The sequence below is a fragment of the Rattus norvegicus genome, chromosome 18, assembly GCF_036323735.1.
Source record: "Rattus norvegicus strain BN/NHsdMcwi chromosome 18, GRCr8, whole genome shotgun sequence".
NCBI classification, from domain to species: domain Eukaryota; kingdom Metazoa; phylum Chordata; class Mammalia; order Rodentia; family Muridae; genus Rattus; species Rattus norvegicus.
Window position 1 is genome coordinate 62,180,050 of NC_086036.1, and position 21,285 is coordinate 62,201,334.

The following is a 21,285-nucleotide window of genomic DNA, read 5'->3' on the forward strand; positions in this document are numbered from 1 at the left end:
ATCTCAATAATGAAGAAGAAGAAGAAGAAGAAGAAGAAGAAGAAGAAGAAGAAGAAGAAGAAGAAGAAGAAGAAGAAGAAGAAGAAGAAGAAGAAGAAGAAGAAGAAGATCAGTGCCAGGGACATAGATCAGTGGGTGCTTGCCTTGCATGCAGATGGCCATGGGTCAGTGCCTAGCCTTGCAAAGTTCATAGGAATGGAAAGATAGTCGGAGACACTTTCCTTTGAGAATGTGGCTGCTCCTAGGTTGCCCACACACCAGGGGGTGGCTCCACGCCCATCAATGAAGCACTAATTGAACCCAGGAGGTTATGAATGGCAATAAAATATGAGGGCATGAAGTTAGGGGGGAGATGGGGAAGAGGGGTTGTTGCTGCAAAATTATAAAAAATGGTTTTCTTTTACCCCCACTAGATCTGGCCCTGCAGTGCCCCAAGATACCTGGTAGATATCTTGCCAGAAGCATACATCCCAACTCCATGGCGGTCCAATGTCTCTGCCGCCATACACTTTTCCAAACTAAAATCACCACATGAAAGAACACACAACACGATAACCTCTGATTCAATTGATAAGATATAATTGCCTATCTAAACATACAAAGCCCTGTACACATCCATTCCTTAAGAACATTCATAACAACCTGTAAATACACAGAGTGGAATCTTAACGTCAGCCTCCATGTTCTCTCGGTGGCTTCTCCTCCAGTCTCCTCCACTCTCCCCTCCTTTCCACTCCAGTCTCCTCTTCTTCCTCAGATTTTTCTCCCGCCCATCCTTCCTTCTCATCCAATGACAGGCCTCATTCTATCTTGTACCTGCCTCACCTGTATGACATCATCCCACAGGGGGTTGCCAAGGTGGGTGGAGGAGGCAGTGGATGGATATGCTTGAAATACATTACATAAGTGTATAAATATTCCAAAAATAAAACCCAAATGTTATTTTTTTAAAAAGAGAGATGGCTTAGTATTTATCAGATATAGTGTTTGTTTGTTTGTTTGTTTGTTTGTTTGTTTATAAGAAGACCTAAATACAAAATAATCAAGACCCCCTGGCCGTACTGACTGCTGACTCGCCCTTGCTGGATTCACAGCAAAGAGCGTGCCTGGAGCTAGCCTTACACAACAGGCAAAGTGAAACTCCAGTTCCCTTCTCCTTCAGTGAGCAGGTGATTGAGTTTTTAGCCATCTTCCTCTGGCCTCCCTGCAAATTCCATTCACTGTGCTCTGATCTGTGCGTGGGTGTTTCGTCGGTCTTCATAGCAGCACAGAGGGGCCTCTTGCTCACACTTTGAGAACTCCTTCTGGGAGCGGCCAGTGCATACACATGCACACGCAGGGGTCAGGGAGCAACTCTGGGAAGAGAATTCTCTCCCTCCTCCACATGTGTCCTCAGGATTGAACTCAGGTCTCAGGCTCGCTGGCAAATGTCTTTACCCACTGGGTCATCGTAACAGCCTTCTCATTTAATACAATGCCATCCATCATTTACATAAAGGGTTGGATCTTTTGCAGCCTAGCAAGCCCAGGAAAAGGGAGTATCCCAAATGAAGAGTTAGGTAATCCATCCAATCAACTTTCACTGATTTTGAGCCTATAAATTATCACACAGCCTGCTATGTTTTTAATATTAAAAGGCCCTAATTGCTTTTATTTTATAAAAAGTAGTTATTAAGGCTTGACAGTTGATCTCTCCTTTGGTCCCAGCACTTGGGAGGCAGAGGCAGGCAGATCTCTGAAATTGAGACCAGCCTGGTCTACAGAGTGAGGTCTAGGACAGCCAGCACTACATAGTGAAAACCTTCGTGGAGAAAGAAAAAAAGAAAACAGAAGCAAAAAAGAAAAAAGGATTCCTGAGGGTCAGTGAATGGGTTCAGTGGGAAAATGTCCTTGCCACCAAGCCTGATGACCTGAGTTTGATGCATGTTTGAAAGAACCAACTCCCAAGAGTTGTGTCCTTTGATTTCTGCACACATGTACAATACATACCCAATAAATATTTAAATGCTTTTAAAGTAGTTATTAAATCTCTTATGGCTTTGACAATAATGTTAGGAAGTCCTTCCAGTGTTCTTTCTTGTAGTCTCCCCATTAAAGTCTCTACTAATGGGCTTACTACCTGCCTCCTTCAACTCCATTCCTGTGTTCTCATCTATCAATTTCTGACCAACACTTTCTTATCTTACTGCTGTGAACAGACACCACTATGTCTTAACAGTAAGTCCTTTGCTTCTGGAATGTTCACACTTGGAAGATCGTTTTTAAGTGACGTGGAGGAGAGCAATTCAACCTTTATAGTTCTTATTGTTCATAATCATTTTAGAGACCAAATGAATTTGTGTCGGCAGAGAAGTCTCTGCTCTCTGGACATCAGCCCTCCGTGAGGGGTGTACGGTGGTTTCTGGTTCTAAGCCACCTTGAAAGACTTCAGCAACTCTGTAGAGTGACTTCAATAGTGATATGCGATGCATCCAGAAGCCGGGCTACACCTAGGTCCCCTCTGTGACATGACATTCCATAGTTCTGTCCAACTGTGTCTGATTTCTAAATCAATGGCTTCCAAAAGATTTGAAGTGGCTCCAAGGGATAGTGTGCCAACTGTTGCTTAAATGAAAGATCTCAGGGAGTTTACTGTTCGGTACTGGAGCTGACAATTCACATCTTGTCTTGGGCTAGTCCTCTAAGTTCCAGGGGCTGGTCTCAGAGGCTGCAGAGCGGAGTCTTGTTGGATTTTTTGTGAGAGATCAAAGTTCCCACAAATCTCGAAGAGAACTATCTTGTGTGGCCTGTATGAACAGCCTGTGTGCTGGATTCAGCAGTGAGGAAGTCTCCCCCTTGATCAGGTCAGACCTCATAACTCGCGTCGTTATGCTAAACTTAAAATTACTCATACAGTACCAAGGCACATTTTGGTCAAAAGTATTTTAATCATTTCTTTTCTTCTGAGTGTGATAAGAAACGTTTGTACTGACCCAGGCTGAGTCCAAATGGCTGTTGTGATTTCAATAGAAACTGTTTTTAAGTGGCTGCTTGTTATGGTTTGTATATGCTTAGCCCTGGGAGTGGCACTATTGGGAGGTGTGGCCTTGTTGGAGTAGGTGTGTCACTGTGGGCGTGGCCTTAAGACCTTCACCCTAGCTGCCTGGAAGTCAGTCTTCCACTCGAAGCCTTCAGATGAAGATACAGAACTCTCACCTCTGCCTGGATGCTGCGATGTATCCCCCTTGATGATAATGGACTGAGCCTCTGAACCTGTAAGCCAGCCCCAATTAAATGGTGTCCTTACAGGAGTTGCCTTGGTCATGGTGTCTGCTCACAGCAATAAAACCCTAAGACACTGTTCTAACCCCTTTTGAAGGTGCTTGTTGGATGGCATACTGGAGTGGCCCATAGTGAACAGTTCCCGCCACGGCCCTTCTCACATGCATTTGTACAGAGACAGCGCAGTGCAAACATGTCTTCTTAATTAATGTTCATAAGGTGAAAATTTGCCAACGGATAAAGGGGAAGTCCTGTCCCCTGTCCCTGTCACTGTAAGAGTCACAAAATTCCTGGTCCTTGCTTTCTCTACCTATGAATGAGGTGACCTCGGATTTGCTCATCTATGAGGCATAGTCAACACATGATGCTTAAGTCTGTTTATCTCATTTGCCAAACCACCAAAAATAAACAAGCCCAGTGACAACCAGTCCAATGAAAATAAACAGATTTTACCACAAATATTAACCATTGCTAGCAGTTAAAGGCAATCATTGTAAAGCCCACTGCGGCCATCACAAACTGTCATAGAGCCCACTGTAGCCATTAAAAAGCCATTGTAGAGCCCATGGTGACCACTAAAACTGTCATAAAGCACTTGATAGGAGTCAAAAGTCACAGAGCCCTCTGTAGCTCTGTCAAGGAGTCTACTGTAGTCCTCAAAAGCTGTCTTAGAGTCCAATATAGTTGTCAAAGCCTATAATAGATCCTGCTATAACTACCAAACCCTGTCACAGAGCCTTCTATAGCAATCAAAGGTTGTGACAGGACCCACTGTAGCAATCAAAGTTGCCATAGAGCTGACTGTAGCCATTAAACACTGTTATAGGTCCCACTGTAATTGTAAACGCCTGTCAGGATCCTGCTTTAGCCTTAAAAACCTGTCATAGAACCTGGTATGCATGTCGGAAGTTCTCAGAAGGTCTATTGTAGGTATCAAAAGCTGTCATACAGCCCACGGTAGCTATTAAAACTGTCATCGAGCCCACTATAGCCACAAAAGTCTATAATTCACTGTAAAAAAAATCTACATCTTTCCTAGAGCCCTATATTGCCTTATAAGCTGTCATCCATCCCAATGTTGTCATCAACATCTGCCTGTCATGGAGGCCATGGTAGCAGTCCAAAGCTCTTACAGAGTTCACTATAGCCATGAAAGCCTATCTGAGAGACCAATGTGATTGTCAATTCTGTCATGGAGGAGACTATAGCCAATAAAAGCTCTCATGGAGTCCACTGTAGCCATCAATAGCTGTCAGAACCCACTGTAGCCATTGCAGAATGTTGTATAGCTCACGGTTGATATTAAAATATATCATAAAGCCCACTGTAGCAGTCAAAAGCTGTTATAGACCCTACAGGACCAGCAAAATTTGTCATAGAGACTACTATAAACAGCAAGAGTGACCATGGAGCCCTCTGCACCAATCACAATCTGTCAGAAATCCATCCTAGCAGTCAAAAAGTGTCACAGATCCCAATGTGACATCAAAGGCTGTCATGGAGCCTACTATAGCAATCATAAGCCATCATATCACAATGTAGGCATCACAGGATATTCCGAAGCCAACTGTCAGGGTCAACGCTGTCTTAGAACCCACTGTGGCATCCAGAAACTGTCATGAAGCCTACTCTACTAATTAAAAGCTGTTGCCTGTCCACTGTAGCCATAAAATCCTGTCATGGCACTTGGTATAGCAGGCAAAGCTATCCCAGGGCCAACTGTAGACATCAAAGGTCATTATAGATCCCGTGTGTGTGTGTGTGTGTGTGTGTGTGTGTGTGAGAGAGAGAGAGAGAGAGAGAGAGAGAGTCCTCATAACTGTAATGGTATCCAGTTTTCATAAAAAGGTGTCTGAGAGCCCACTGTAGACATCAGAGCCTGTCACACAGCCCACTTGTATTTTGTTAAAAGCTGTCATAGAGCCCACTATAGCCATCAAAGGATGTCATAAAAACTCACTATAGTTTTCCAAGCTGTCATAGAGATCACTGTAATTATCAGAGGCTGCCATGGAACCCACCACAGTAGTCAAAGCTGTCCCAGAGCCTACTACAGTTGTCAAATCTGTTGTAGGTCCCACTGGGGCAGCCAAAGCTGTCATAGAGCTCTTCGTAGCCATCACAGGATGTCACAGCTATCTGAAAGAGCAGCCAGTGCTCTTAACCGCTGAGCCATCTCTCCAGCCCAGTATCAGCTTCTCTCTTATCCCTGGGCCAAGCATATTCAAACCACCACACTCCCCATGATGCCTAATAATCAAAATACTAAGCATACAGGACTAAGGAAGAATATTAAAAGCTGCAAGGGGCTCCAGAGGCAGAGGCAGGCATATCTCTGTGAGTTTGAGGCCAGCCTGCTCTACCAAGCAAGTTCCAAGACAACTGGGACTATGTAAAGACACCCTGTCTCGAAACAAAAAAAAAAAAAAAAAAAACAAAACAAAACAAAACAAAACAAAACAAAAACAAAAACAAACAAAAAAAGACACAGACTAACAGTTTGAATTAAAAACACAGGACCCAAAATTCACAGGCAAATGGATGGAACTAGAAAATAACATCCTGAGTGAGGTAACCTAATCACAAAAGAACACACATGATATGCACTCACTAATGAGTGGATATTAGCACCAAAGCTCAGATTACTGAAGATACAATCCACAGACCACATGAAATTCAAGAAGGAAGACCAAAGTGCAGATGCTTCAGTCCTTCTTAGAAGGGGGAACAAAAATATTCACAGGAGGAAATACAGAGACAAAGTTTGGAGAAGAGACTGAAGGAAAGGCCATCCAGAGACTGCCCTACCTGGGGATCAAGTCCATACATACACAGCCACCAACCCCAGACAATATTGCTGATGCCAAAAAGTGCATGCTGATAGGAGCCTGACATAGCTGTCTCCTGAGAGGCTCTGCCAGAACATGACAAATACAGAGGCGGATGCTCACAGCCAGTCATTGAACTGAGAACGGGGTCTTCGTTGGAGGAGTTAGAGAAAGTATTGTAGGAGGTGAAGGGGTTTGCAACCCCATGAGAACAGAGCTCCCAGGGACTAAACCACCATCCAAAGAGTACTCATGGACAGACCCATGGCTCCAGCTGCATATGTAGCAGAGGATGGCCTTGTTGAGCACCAATGTGAGAAGAAGCCCTTGGTCCTGCCAAGACTCAACCCCCCAGTGTAAGGGAAGGTCAGGCCAGGGAGGCGGGAAGAGGTGGGTGATGGGTGGGATAATGCCCTCATAGAAGAAGGGAGAGCGGGGAGGGGATAGGGCAGTTATTGGCTTATGGATGGAGAACCAGGGATAACATGTGAAATGTAAATAAAAAATATCCAATAAAAATTTATTAAAAAAATAAAAATAAAAATAAAAAATAGGACCCATCCTTCTACATCCAAGAAATACACCTTAACATCAAGATTAAACATCACCTCAGGGTAAAAGAATGGAAAGGGATATTCTAAAGAAATGGACCTGAGAATCAAGCCAGTGTAGCCATTTTAATATCTGACAAAATAGACTTCAACCTAGAACTAATCAAAAGAGATAGGGAAGGACACAGCATACTCATCAAAGGAAAAATCCACTAGAGAACACTGCAATTCTTAATATCTATACACCAAACACAAACACACCCACATTCATAAAAGGAGCACTACTACAGCTTAAATCACTATCGTTCACATAGTGATAGTGGGGTGCTTCTGTACCCCATTCTCATCAATAGACATCCAGACAAAAACTAAACACAGGAATAGCAAAGCCATCGTTAAAGAAGCTTCTTTCTGAAGTTTCGAGAACAAATACAGAGACCCACAGCTGGACAGTTGTTCAAGAGAGTAACGTGCTTATAGGGCTGGAATGTGAGCTGTGCCTCCAGGAGCTCATGTGACTGAAACCTGGCCTCCAGCCTGGGCACTGTTTTAAGATAATGTTGGCTCTAGCTAGTGGAAATGGACCACGGGTTGCAGACCTTGAGTTGAGATCTGCTTCTCTTCCAACCAGATCTCTAGGCCTCCTGATCCACCAAGAACAAAAAGTACTGCAGACTCTCCCCACCACAAACCAAGCTGGTCCAGCCACCCTGCCTTCCCCAGCATTATGGACGGCAACCTCAGGGATTTTGAGCCAAAACAAAGCTCTTCATATGCTTCTGTCAACTAATCTCTCACAGCAACAAGAAAGTTAACACAACCACTGGTAATAAAATACAGCAAGATTATAATGTGATAGTAATAAAGGTTACATGTAGAGGATACCCCTTTCATAATTCCCTAATTCCTCACTGCAGTGTAGTATCAGGAACTGTAATTGAAACGGGTAACTGAAATCTCATAAAGTAGAATAGTGGATAGTATAACCGTTCAAAGGAAGCTACCGTGTGCTTCAATGGTTATCACGGCCACAGGCTGGGAAACTGCCCATGCAGCCCAGTCAGTCTGACAAGGACACTCTAAGTCTTTATCTCAGCATGACGAATTTAGACTCAGTAGAAAAGGATCACAGTCAGACTGTCTCCTTTCACATATTTAGTGAAATACTAATTGTTTCTCATGTTTAGTGAAAAGCAAAACAAGTTCAGTGCTAAAACCATTTGTGTCTACCAACTTCGTTCCTGTCACCTAGGATCCTGCCACGGATGCTGTCATAGCTTGCCTTTCTGGTTGCCATGACAAACTACAGGGACAAATGCAGTTTAGAGGAGAAAGGGTCCATTCGAGCTCACAGCCCAAGATCAACATTTATCGTGCTGGGAAGTCCCAGCATGAAGAGTTTGAAAGGACTCGTTAGTCACTTCACATCCGCAGTGAAAAGCAGAGACCGTGAATTTGTGTGCACATGCTGGTGGTCAGCTCTCTTTGCATTCAGCCCCTCACATGGTGTTTCCCACACACCGAGTGAGTCTTCCCACTTCATTCAACCCAACTAAGGAAATCCCTCACAGGCATGCCCTCTAGGCCAACCCAACCCAGACAATCCTCATAGAGACTTCTCTCCACATGATTCTACATTGTGTTGTGCTAAGGAAACAAACCTTCACCAGTAAGCCACAGCATGTTACTGGAGGGACCATGAAACAGTTGCTTCTTCAAGGGTCTTGGTTGACAACTGCATTGATAATTTCTTACAAGTCCTTCATGTGGCACACCAGTGACCCATGTGGATACTCCTCACTGGGTCTCAGTGCAACACCTGCAGCCCCACCCAGCCACACGACACCCTTACACGGGTGCTCTTGTAGATACACACACCGAGACTGATTCTTGTAGGGGAAAAAAAGTAAAAGATCTGTATTCATGGGATTTTCTCTCCTGGTTTTGATTAACTGAAAAGAATCAGACAACGTTTTGATAAAAGGCAGAAGACTGAACACGCAGAACCACGCTGTTCTGACCAAGGAATGCCCTCAATTTAAGAACACAAGACAAGAGGCAGGAAATGAGAAGAGAGAAATAGAAGATCTCTCCCAATTATAAAGTGTATTAAAAGTCAGTACCCCATGAAGAGTGTCCCTCTTTAAGCCTCAGGAAATGGACTCTGTGATTTTCTGAGTGGTTCAAAATTACTATCTTTTTATGGTGCATGACCAAGATCCGCATAAACTTGGAACGAAATCTAATGAGCTACATTTTCCCCAGTGGCTATCAAGTGATTCTCTCCCTTCTTTACTTTTCTTCTAAGTTTTATTTCATTTTTTTTCTTTCAGTTAACAAAGGGAATCCCTAAACCTCCACAGAACATAATTTTGTAAATTACCTTCTTTGGCCTCTACAGCTATGCACTCCACAAACATTTATTTTAAAATATATATTATTATCCAGTCATATCAAGTGACTGTAATACACTTACGCATTTCTATTTGTTTCCCCTATGAGCACATAGGAATATGTAGGGAAAAGGCATTGATGTGTGATTATTGTTTGCTGTCTACTTAGAAGAGCACACACCTGTAATCCCAGGATTTAGGAGGCAGAAGCAGGGGGGTCAGGAGTTCAAGGTTCTCCCCAGCTACATAATGTGCTTAAGACCAGGCGAGGCTACGTAAAACCTCATCTCAAGACAAAACAAAAATAGAAGAATATCACAGTCTAGATGTCAAAATTCTATGACAATTTCCTAGTTCATTTTAGGCCAGTTTCATTTTAGTCTTAGTTTCCCCAGCCCAGCATAGCCAGCCCTGTGGTAGCTATTAGTGCTAATATAACTCACAAGCACTCACTACAGGCCCTCTCTACACTATGCAGTTTTCACACGTGACCGGAAGGATGTGGGGAAAGACCCTGGTCCTTCTGCTCCACCTGGGTAAAATAGTGATGGGCTGGAGAGATGGCTTGATGGTTAAAGCTGGGCTTACAACCAAAAATGTAAGAGAGCCGTACTTTATCAGCCTGAAGTTTGAGAAGGAACTGAGCATGCTCAGCCCTGCATGGGGGAAAAAATGTCTCTTTCACATGCAGTGGCCAGCACTCAGAACGCTGTCTGATCTGCTTGTCACTTTGCTGAGCCCGTGGCTAATTTGTTTAAGGACAGCTATCCACACACCTACTGGGCCTCTGGTCAGATGGCACACTCTTCTGCCATTTTAATCAGCATTTATTGACCTTTTTTTAATCTTCACCTGCTTGTCCTTCTTGTTTCTTATTTGGTTTGAGTGAGCATATTTGAGCATATTTGTTGAGTTACCAAACCCTAATATCTCTCTTTGGCCTAAGAAACTAGAACTGACCTTGAATATCACAGTGAAATGTGTTTGTAGCCAAGAAGAACTAACAGATAGCCAGTCCTTCCAGCTTACTCATCATGAGGAGCAGAAACCTGCCTTTAACCACAGTGCACAGCTTGACCCAGTGTTCCAGTCTGGCTGAGGGAAAAATAGTTCATTTTAAAAGGTTAAGAGGGGCTGAGCCTTAGTGGTGTTCATCTTTAATCCCAGCCCTTGAAAGTGGATCTGTAAGTTCAAGGGCAGCCAAGTCAGCCTGGTCCAGGATAGGCCAGGCTACATGGAGAAACCCTGTCCCCCGCCCCCAAAAAAGGGAGGAGTCGGCAAGAGGAGGAAGAGGAGAGTGGTTTGGAAGGAGTTAGGGGAGGAATTAGTGATGACTATAGTCAAAACACATTGTTTGCATGTATGAAATTCTCAAAAAAAAAGGATAAAAACACAGAAATGTTTAAAAGTTTGTGAACAGGGCTAGAGAGGTGGCTCAGTGGTTAAGAGCACTGTTTGCTCTTCCAAAGGTCCTGAGTTCAATTCCCAGCAACAGCATGGTGACTCGCAACCATCTAATGGGATCCAATGCCCTCTTCTGGTGTGTGTTTCTGAAGACAGCTACAGTGTACTCATATAAAATGGATAAATAAATAAATATTTTTTTAGAAAAAGTTTGTGAATCAAATAAGACTCACTGGAAGTCAGGCTGAACATAAGAGTACAAGCCTTTTTAAGGTTATCTTCATTCATTTTGTTCTGCTACAACCGAAGACTGGGAACGTTTTACATCTTTTCTACTTTTTTGAACCCATGTATACACATGTGTTGTAGATGTGCGAGTGAGGGGTTCAGGGGGAAGGCAGGTGTCCCACCCCATCACTCTCTGCCTTTTTCCCTCAGGACGGAGTCTCTCACTGAGCCTGCAGCTGGCCTTGTAGCCAGCAAACCCTGTTTCCACCCCTACCCGACTGGGCTCTCAGATGATCGTGTGCCCACTCTAGCTTTTCCATGTGGCTACTGGAGATTTGAACTCAGATCCCCATGTCTGAGCATCAATCACGCTTATTCACTGAGCTATCTTTCCAGCCTGAGATCAAATAACTCTTAAAGAATAAAAAGTTATTTCTTCCTCTCCCGAAAGCTTCGGGGATTGGTAGCAGCATCTGCCAAAGGTTCCTAGATGTGGCAGAAGGACTAAGGCGCAGGGGGTGGGGTGGGAGGGCGGGGAGAGATCAGAGAGTGGATGTTAGCAAATTCCCATTTTTATTAAGATATACCCCTGAGATAAAAAGCCTATTCCCAAGATAAAGACCCCAGTCCCCTCATGGCAAGAGATCTCAGGTGACCTAAGCACCTTACCTGCCCTCAGCTCTCAGGACTGTAGAACTGGGCACTGAGTTTCCAACATGCTTTTGGGAGGACATGTTCAGACCATAGCAGCCATTTTACCAAGAAAGAGCGTTAAGGTCTGCCCTGCTCTGTGTGGTGACATTTATAGCATGGCCCGTCTGCGTGGAGGAGACCAGCAGTGTTCCTTTGCATGAGTTGACAGGGGTGTGAATTGACTTAAGGAGAGGTCTCAGTTTGGGTTATTGTTGCTGCGATTGTGAAGAAACACCAGGAGGAAGAGGTACATTTGGCTTGAGCATCCACATTTACAGTCCATCACTGAAGAAAGCCAGGACAGGAGGCGCGCTCATGCTGAAGCCATGGTGCTGCCTACTAGTTTGCTCTTCATGACTTGCCCTATAAGCCTGCTTTCTTATAGAACCCAGGACCACCATCCCAGGGGTATAACCACCCACAACGGGCTGGGCCCTCTCCCGTCAATCACTAGCTAAGAAAATGTTCTGCAGGCTTGCCTACAGCCCAATCTTATGGAGGGATTTTCTCAATCGGGGTTCCCTCTGCTCAGATGACTCTAATGTATGTCCAGTTGACATAAAACTAGCAAATATGCAAAAAGAAACTAGTCAACATGCAAGAGAAATATTTGGAGCCTCGTGTTCTGGTTTGCATCATCAGAAAACAAAGCTCTCATTCTGAGCTCCACTTGTTTGTCTGGAATCAATTTCGAGATCAGAAAGAAAAAGAGCTACTATTGGTTGAGAGTCTTCCCTTCTTAATAATCCAGACACCCAAGCAGAAAACAGCAGGATTAAAAAAAAAATGTCTACTGTCAGCTATGAGGATTCACACCTGCAACCCCTACACTTGGGGGACAGAGACAGGAGGATCATAAATTCAAGGTCATCCTTGGTTACACAAAGAGTTCACTCAAGGCCATCCTGGACTACACGAGACACTGTCATAAATAAAAAAAAAATGTTTGCTGCCAGTTGCCAAGCGTCACCCATCACAGAGTTTCTCTCCATATTCTAGTCTTCTCAGTGTCCTGGTTAGTTAGGAGGATGGTTAAATATGAGAGGAAATGACATCATAGAAATAGGACAGGGCTTCCTGCCTGTGGTAGGCTCCGGTGGCTCTTGTCAAAATGGGCATATTCATGAAACCCGAGGAAGTGGTTCTGGCCCTGGTTAGACCTACTTTGGATGCAAGGCTATCTCCATAAAGAACATTGATAAGGACACCTTAGACAGCCCTGCATTCACGGCCTAGTGGCTTCTATCTCTGCAAAGGAACAGCTGCCAAGAACAAAAAGAAATGTTCGGAGGTCAAACATCAAGTCTTGTTGTGACAGATTATAACTATAGTCACTTCATTCTTACACCATGCTTTCTGGGTGCCCCCCTTGACAAGACCGTCATCCACAAAGGTAACCTTAGAGACGTGGGTCTTGAACAAGGAGCCTGAAGCAAATACAAAGTCAAAGACAGATGCAAGAGAGGTTCTAAAGAGTGATCCTTCCAGAAATCCACTTCAGGATAAATGGGAAGAGTGGGTGATATGCCATTAATCCCAGGACTCTGGAGGCAGAGACAGGTGGACCAGAGGCAGGCAAATCTCTCTGAGATCAAGGCCAGCCTGAGCCTAGTCTACTCAGTCCAAAAGAGGCCACATAGTGAAACCCTATCTTAAAAGATAGATAGATAGATAGATAGATAGATAGATAGATAGATAGATAGAAATAGGTTCAAACTCAGCAAATAAAAGAGTTCTCAGGAAAGAGACAACACAGAAAGAGAAATATTTCTGTAAAAAAACAAAGTACACAGAGATACAATGAGAATGTTGCAGTAATGAAGAAGAATCAGAGACAAATGTTCTTGCAAATTAAAATTATTGTGGCAAAGCTGAAAAATCCAGTGAAATGCTTGGAAGAGAAAATTGTCCAGAAAGCAAGAGGTTGCAAACTATGCAATGTCATGCACACACACACACACACACACACACACACACACACACACACATTAAAGTAAAATTTTTTTCAAAACAAACAATTCAAGGAAATTATGCAGTACTGAAGCACACAGAAAAACATACCAGATAACTAAATCATCCTTTTGAACTCACGCCAACAAATCACTGTGAACTTTTAAAATGTCAGGTTCAAACTAAGACCCCAACAGCGTGTAGAAAGTGAACATTGTTCACAGAACAATTCCAGAGGTGGACAGAAACTAGATCATTACTTCAAAATTCATTTTAAAATGATTTCAGAGAGAGAGAGAGAGAGAGAGAGAGAGAGAGAGAGAGAGAGAGAGAGCGTGTAATTTCATGCAGTCCATCCAGGCTGGGCTTAAACTCAGAAACATCCACCTTTAGCTTCCCTAGTAAGTAGCTGGACTCACAAGTGCCCGACAGTTACCACACCTGATTATTTTTAACACAATTTCATAATGAGGTATTTTAAAATACATATCCTCCAAGCATTGTTTCCTAGGAGTCCACTGGAATATGAATGAGTTAAATGAGTCAGTCAGTTCACCAATAAAGATTATGTGGGCTGAGCATGATAGCCCAGACCAGTGACTGTAGCACTGGGGAAGTGGATAAAGAGTTCAAGGGCATCCCTGACTACATGAGACCCAGAATCAAAAGACAAGAAAGAGGAGAAGGGTTGGGAGGAGGAGGAATGTTTGGAGGTGGAGGAGGAGGAATGTGAGGAGGTGGAGGGGAAGGAAGAGGAATGGGAGAAAGCAAAGGAGGAGGAATGGGAGGAGGTGGAGGAGGAGGAGGAAAAGGAGGAGGAGAAGGAAATTTACTTTGACAATTATGCGGGATCCAGGAAATGAGATGAACCAGGAGAGAAAATTCCAGAGTGACAGCAAGAGGAGACCCCCCAGGGCTGTAGTTTTACAGAAGGCCCTTGAGAGCCAACAACCCACACAGGAGAAAGACTCCAGAAGAAATGTTTCAAAAAGAAAACCAGAAAGAGTTAAGAGATGTGTTTGAAATCCTAACAGGGTTATTCCTCTGGCAGACACTTTGAGGGTAGATTAATGATGTAAAGACCACAAACACGTGGACAGAAAAAATTTATCATCTCTAAGGAAAACAGAAAATTGTACACAGCTCATCTGTGCACACAAATGTCAACTTAACCAAGACCTGGGACAGATGTACAGCGGTTGGAAGGAAGGTGGAGTGGAGAAAGACTGAAGAGAAGAAACAGACCGGGTCATCCTGTGAGTGAAGAAACCATGAGAGGATACCTAAAACATGACGTTCTACATCTGTATAAGAACGCACAGATGTAGAGAAAGATAGAAATAAAAACCAGGAAGAAATAAGGCAAGTATCTAGGTGAGAATCCCAGCTGCAGAGGAGTGAGACAAAGAAAGACTGGTTTTCATGTTAATCAATGTACAACTATTTGATGGTGTGCGTGTGTGTGTGTGTGTGTGTGTGTGTGTGTGTGTGTGTGTGAAAGAGAGAGAGAGAGAGAGAGAGAGAGAGAGAGAGAGAGAGCAGATATGCATGTGTATAATATGTGTGTTGGATATGTGTGTGTATGTGGTATGTGGGTGGCTGTATGTGCAGGCTTGTGTCTATATGTGTATGTGAAAGATGTGTTCTGCTTGTGTTGTGTTTGTGTGTGGTATGTGTGTGTGGATGTGGTGTGTGTGGGGGTGTATGTGCAGGCTTGCATATATATGTGTGTGTGTGTGTGTGTGTGTGTGTGTGTGTGTGTGTGTGAAAGATGTGTTCTGTGTGGTATGTGTGTATGTGATGTGTGTTTGATATGTGTATTGGATATGTGTATACAACTCTGTGAGTGCAGGCATGTGTGTGTGTGTGTGTGTGTGTGTGTGTGTGTGTGTGTGTGTGCAGTGAGGTGTGTCCATGTGTGTGTCTTTTGGTTTCTATTCCTACATAAGTAAACATCATGACCAAGAAGCAAGTTGGAGGCTTCCACATCTGCATAATGGCTGACAGGTAGACCAGGCCATCCTTTCAGAAGAGGACTGAGTGGTCGTCATTCGCTTCGGACATGACTGGGATCACACTTGCTTGAAGATGGATGAGATTCTGTACAGCATCACCGAAAAGGTTAAAAATTTTGCAGTTATTTGTCTTGTGGATATTACAGAAGAAGTACCTGACTTCGACAAGATGTACGAGCTCTATGACCCATGCACGGTCATGTTCTTCTTCAGAAACAAACATCATGATTGATTTGGGCACTGGTAACAATAACAAGATCAACTGGGCCATGGAAGACAAGCATGAAATGGTTGACATCATAGAGACCGTGTACCGTGGCGCCCGCAAAGGCTGAGGCCTGGTGGTGTCGCCCAAGAACTATTCTACAAAGTACAGATAACGAGCACTGCCTCAGGCTGTGCAAAGGACACTGGGAGCCTCTTTCAGCTAGACAGACTCTGCCCTCATAGCCTCGGGAAAGGGCCTGCAGCAGAACATGGCCTTAGAGCTGGAGGATCCTTGAGATGATGAGGGTTGCGGGGCCTTAACTACCTGAAGCAAATAAACATGCTGAAGGAATAGTTAAATAAAGAAGGAGGAGGAGGAGGAGGAGGAGGAGGAGGAGGAGGAGGAGGAGGAGGAGGAGGAGGAGGAGAAGAAGAAGAAGAAGAAGAAGAAGAAGAAGAAGAAGAAGAAGAAGAAGAAGAAGAAGAAGAAGAAGAAGAAGAAGAAGAAGAAGCAGAAGCAGCAGCAAGTTGGGGAGGAAAGAGTTTATTCAGCTTACACGTTTTCCACATTGCTGTTCATCACCACAGGAACTCAAGCAGGTCAGGAAGCAGGAGCTGATACAGAGGCCATGGAGGGATGTCTTTTACTGGCTTGCTTCCCCTGGCTTGCTCAGCTTGCTCTCTTATAGAATCCAAGACCACCAGCCCAGGGATGGCACCACCCACAATGGGATGGGCCCTCCCCCCTTGATCACTAATTGAGAAAATGCCTTACAGCTGGGTCTCATGGAGGCATTTCCTCAAGGGAGGCTCCTTTCTCTGTGATAACTCCAGCTTGTGTCAAGTTGACACACAAAACCAGCCAGTAGAGTGTGGGTGTGCAGTCTGTATGTGTGTGTGGTGTGTATGTGGTGTATGTGTGATGTGTATGTGTCTGACCTGTGTATGAGACGTGTGTGATGTGTGTATTTAATGCGTCAGAGTGTATATGGAGGTCAGAGGATATCGCTATATCCTTCTCTCCTTCTACAGCGTAGTCCAGGGATCAAAGGCAGGTCTTCAGGCTTGAGGATCAACTGCCTTTACCTTAACCATCTCGATGTTACTCGTTTAACTGTCTAAAGCTGTGAACATGTTAAAAAAATATAAATTATTTATAAACTTAGAAGACTGTTTAGGGAGTAGGGAATGACAAGCTTGAGAAAATAAATTGGTTTCATTCAGTTAATCAGTAAACGCTCTTCCTCTAAACTGGATTAAAACTGTCTTTTAGAAATACACAAGACTGCAGAGATGGTTCCGCCATTAAGAATGCATGGTGCTCGTCCAGGAGGACCAGACTTGGGATCCCTGCACTCAGGTCAGGATGCCTATGTCAGGCTACTTACATAGTAAGATTTCATTCATTTCAGGGGGGGGGAGGAAAGGAAGTAAGAGGGAGGGAGAAAGGGGGAGGGAGAAAGGGGGAGAGAAAGAGGGAGGGGGAGGGGAGGGAGAGGGGGAGGGAGAGGGAGAAGGGGAGGGAGAGGGAGAGGGGGGAATATCCTTTATCCTAGCATTCCAGAGGCTGATGCTGGAGGAGTCCAAAACCAGGCATGAATACCCTGGCTCAAGGAGATTAACAGAAAATAAGAAAATAAATTAAATAAGAATAATAAATTAAAAAGTAAGTAAAAAAAAACTTTCCAGAGATATCTGATGGGGGCAGGGATAAGCCTCCTGTGTGAACAGGATGGGGAGGAATGGGGTGTGTGGGTCACAAGAGCTGGTAGATAGGGACGGTGAGACAATATGAAAGCTTCTGGCCAACTTTCTAACGGAAGAAGTAGGACGCAAGGCTATTCATTCAGTGACGGTGCAGAGCTGTCGTGGAAGGACTGGAGAAGGGGGTGGTGTGAAATAAACCTGCAGAAGAGGAAGAAAGGTGGTCATCCCAGAAGGTTCAAGTTCATGACCACTTCTTAGGCCCAGGAGAAAGCTGAAACAAAATACCATGTTACCGTGGTCCAGGTCAGGGCCCGGGAATTCCAGACTCTCAACACTTTATTCAAGAATGAAATAAAATCCCATGCAGCTTACGAAGTAGTGAAGGGACTTTATTTAAAGAAAATAACAGAAAAGATTAGAATACACGGCAAGAAAGCAGAGGCCCCGTGGGCGCAGATGCTTTTATAAAACTGAAGAGGAGTTTGATTGCCAAGGGGCCTACTTTCTCCATTGTGATTGATGAATTGGCTTTTTATGCTTGTTTGTCGTTGTGTTTTATTTTACTTTGTTTTGCAACAGGGCCTCACACTGTGGCTCTGGCTGGCCCGGAACTTGGGATCAGGCTGGATCGGGGAGAACAGAGATTCCCCCTGACTGCTGGGATTGAAAGCATGCAGTATTGTGCCTAGCGATAGATTAGATCTTATACTAGCGATACATTAGACCTTATACTAGCGATACATTAGACCTTATACTAGCGATACATTAGACCTTATACTAGCGATACATTAGACCTTATACTAGCGATACATTAGACCTTATACTAGCGATACATTAGACCTTATACTAGCGATACATTAGACCTTATACTCACTTTTCTACTCTGCCTGTTGCTTTCCATGGCAGATCTGATTTTTTTTTTCTTTTTTTTTTCCCCCGGAGCTGGGGACCGAACCCAGGGCCTTGCGCATGCTAGGCAAGCCCTCTACCGCTGAGCTAAATCCCCAACCCGCGGCAGATCTGATTTTAATCCTACCAATATCCAACTATGCACAGGAATAAGCTAGCCAAATTGAGAAATTTTTACCTTATTGCACATATACCCAGTTCCAGTTCAGGCCAGACTGGCCTTTCCATTCTTCTACTCAGATATAAGGAGAAAACCACTGAAGGAGGCTAGGCCTGAGGCGGATGGTTGTTAGGGGAGGAGACACTTACTCCATTGTTACAGAGGGAGGGGTATGTGGGCAGCCCGAGACAGGGGTCCTCTGTTGTTAGTAGATTGCTAACTGCATGTTCAGAGAGCGAGCACTGTACATGCTGGTAAGAGATCCGGGTGGCCAAGTGCACAGTTACTAGAAAAAGGGAGTTACTAAAAGAGGGACATGGGCATAGCCTTAGCCGTGTGCAGTTCCAGTTACTAAACTATCCCCAGTGCTGCCTCAGAGCGACTTATAAACAACAGAAATGCATCTAACACTGTTCTAGAAGCTGGAAAGTGAGATCAATGTGTTAGCAGATTCAATATGTAGGCGCATGGAGGTGCGGTGTGTGATTCTGTCACAGAAGCCACATTTGTGTGCCCTCGTGTGTAAGAAGAAACTGGCTCTCTGGGATCTTTCTGAAAAATGTGATTACTTTGTACTTAATACTAAATTTATTTAATTGTTTTTAAATATGTGCTAGGAACTGAATCAGCGTCTGGTACTCGCTAGGCCAACATGCTATTAACTATACAGGCAAAGCCTACAAGATGGGATCATTGGCCAAAGGCCGCCCCCACATCTCCTAATACTGTCACCATGGGGGTCTTGGTTTTCATAGGTGTAGTTGAGGGGAGCATAAACGCTCAACCATGACACTCCCCATCAATCCAATAGTACTTTACGTATTTTGTGAGCTGTTTTGAGTCTAACCAAGAAAAAGAAGAAACAGATCAGGATTCAGTTCAAAACGGAATCCAAATCCTTATGATTCTGTGTGAGAGACAGAATAAGATGATGGAGACAGCTTCATTACCACCCAGGGCCATTTTACATCAGCAGTCAGAGGAGGGAGAACGGCCACATCATCCAGCAAGCGTTCAGTGAAGGTTTGGTTTGTGAGCCAGTTACTTTTGAGGGTCAGATTGATTGGATTAAGAAACACATGGGGTGTGTCCATGTGAGGCGGTCCAGGAAGGGTTAGCGGAGCAGGAATGCCTCTCCTGAGGTAAGTGTGGCACCATTCCACAGTCTAGTGTCCTCGACTAGCAAAGGACACAGATGAAAACCAGCTGAGCACTGCCACACTCTGCCTCCTGGTCCTGGTGTGAGGAAGCAAATCCACGCTTCTGCTCCAGTCACAGAGAGCTTCGCTGCCATATGTCTTACTTACCACAATGGACCATGTCTTCAAACTTCAAGCCCAAACAGATTCCTCCTCCCTTAAAGTAATTCAAGTCACATATTTGAATCATAGCTACAAGAAGGGTGGCTAATTCAGCTTGTAGGTCTTTTTGTTAATTTGAGGGGAAGGCATATTCTACCACAGCGGCTAATAATTGGGAGGAAGGGTAGAAAATTGCCATCTGTGGCCCCCTTGATTATCCATGCAAAGATCAACTACAGACAAGATCACCAGAGGGAGACTGCTAGAGGACAAGCTATTCCCACAGACCCAGAGAACCCTGTGTACTACTTACTACGTCCACGGAGAAAGTGCTTCTTGGCCTCGGAGGCATTTGATGGCCATTGTCTTAGGAAAGGAAACAAACTTACCATGAACATTTGGACCTCCTGGTGTAGTGAGAACCATAAAATAATACCAGTGTGCAGACTTCTTGGCGTGGCTGTTTCAACTGTACTCTAGCCATAAGGAAACAATCAGACCATTTCAGACTATGGGACATTCTACAAGACCAGTTGGCCTAAGTCCTAAAAAAAAAAAAAAAAAAAAAAAAAAAAAAGCCAGTGTCTTGAGAGATGATAGAAAGTTGAAAGGATGGCTGAAAAAGACTCCAGGGACTGATGACACCGTGCAAATAACTGAGATTAGATTTTGGAATAGAAAATAGCCTAGCTCTGTAAAGTCATTTGAAGAGACGTGTGTGTATTGTGTATTGACTATGGATTGTACACTAACCGATGTTATGAAACTAATACTCAGTTCATTAACAGTGATATCCGTATGTTTATGCTGGAGGCTGCTCATCCCCAGGGCGTGTTGGCTGATAGGCCTAGAAGCAAAGAACTATGGCAACAATTATGTTTCAATATTTCTACCCAAAATAAGGCAGCGTGTGTGTACTGGCTGGTTTGTGTATCAACTTGACACACACTGGAGTTACCACAGAGAAAGAGCCTCCCTTGAGGAAATGCCTCCATGAGATCCAGCTGTAAGGCATTTTCTCAATTAGTGATCAAGGGTGGGAGGGCCTGTTGTGGATGGTGCTATCCCTAGGCTGATAGTCCTGGGTTCTGTAAGAGAGCAAGCTGAGCAAGCCAGGGGAAGCAAGCCAGTAAGTAACATCCCTCCATGGCCTCTCCATCAGCTCCTGCTTCCTGACCTGCTTGAGTTCCAGTCCTGACATCCTTTGGTGATGAACAGCAATGTGGAAGTGTAAGCTGAATAAACCCTTTCCTCCCCAACTTGCTTCTTGGTCATGATGTTTGTGCTGGAATAGAAACCTTGACTAAGGCTGCGTGTGTGTGTGTGTGTGTGTGTGTGTGTGTGTGTGTGCACGTGCGCGCATATACTCACACCTATATCTGTGCGTTGGGTAGAGGGGGCAAGCAATAAAAGGAACGACAGCGCTAAGCAGACACAGGGTTGTTCTACCTGGAGAGAGAGATGATGTGTATCTGTGTATTCTTTGCTGTTGGCTTTTCTAAGTGAAATACGGCTTTAAAATCGTTGTAGGTCACATGCTAAGGCACCTGATTACAAAGTAGTCGTTCACAGAGGGAGGACACCAGGGCCACCTAAATCCCAGTCCTCTGCAACAATGCCACAATTGCTGAAACTGTTTACACTCCCGAATCCTGGCACTGCAAATAGTTCTACAGAT

The 21,285-nt window shown here is 44.2% G+C and overlaps 1 long non-coding RNA gene and 1 pseudogene across 1 annotated transcript; both read left to right on the forward strand.

The window, feature by feature from the left end:
• The first annotated feature begins 15,057 nt into the window (after positions 1–15,057).
• Txnl4a-ps9 (thioredoxin-like 4A, pseudogene 9) lies at positions 15,058–15,818 on the forward strand (annotated as a pseudogene).
• Positions 15,819–17,096: 1,278 nt separating this feature from the next.
• LOC134483044 (uncharacterized) lies at positions 17,097–20,864 on the forward strand. The gene is made up of 2 exons (XR_010059868.1): positions 17,097–20,613; positions 20,770–20,864. It is a non-coding gene; the product is annotated as an uncharacterized LOC134483044 (long non-coding RNA).
• The last annotated feature ends 421 nt before the right edge of the window (positions 20,865–21,285 follow it).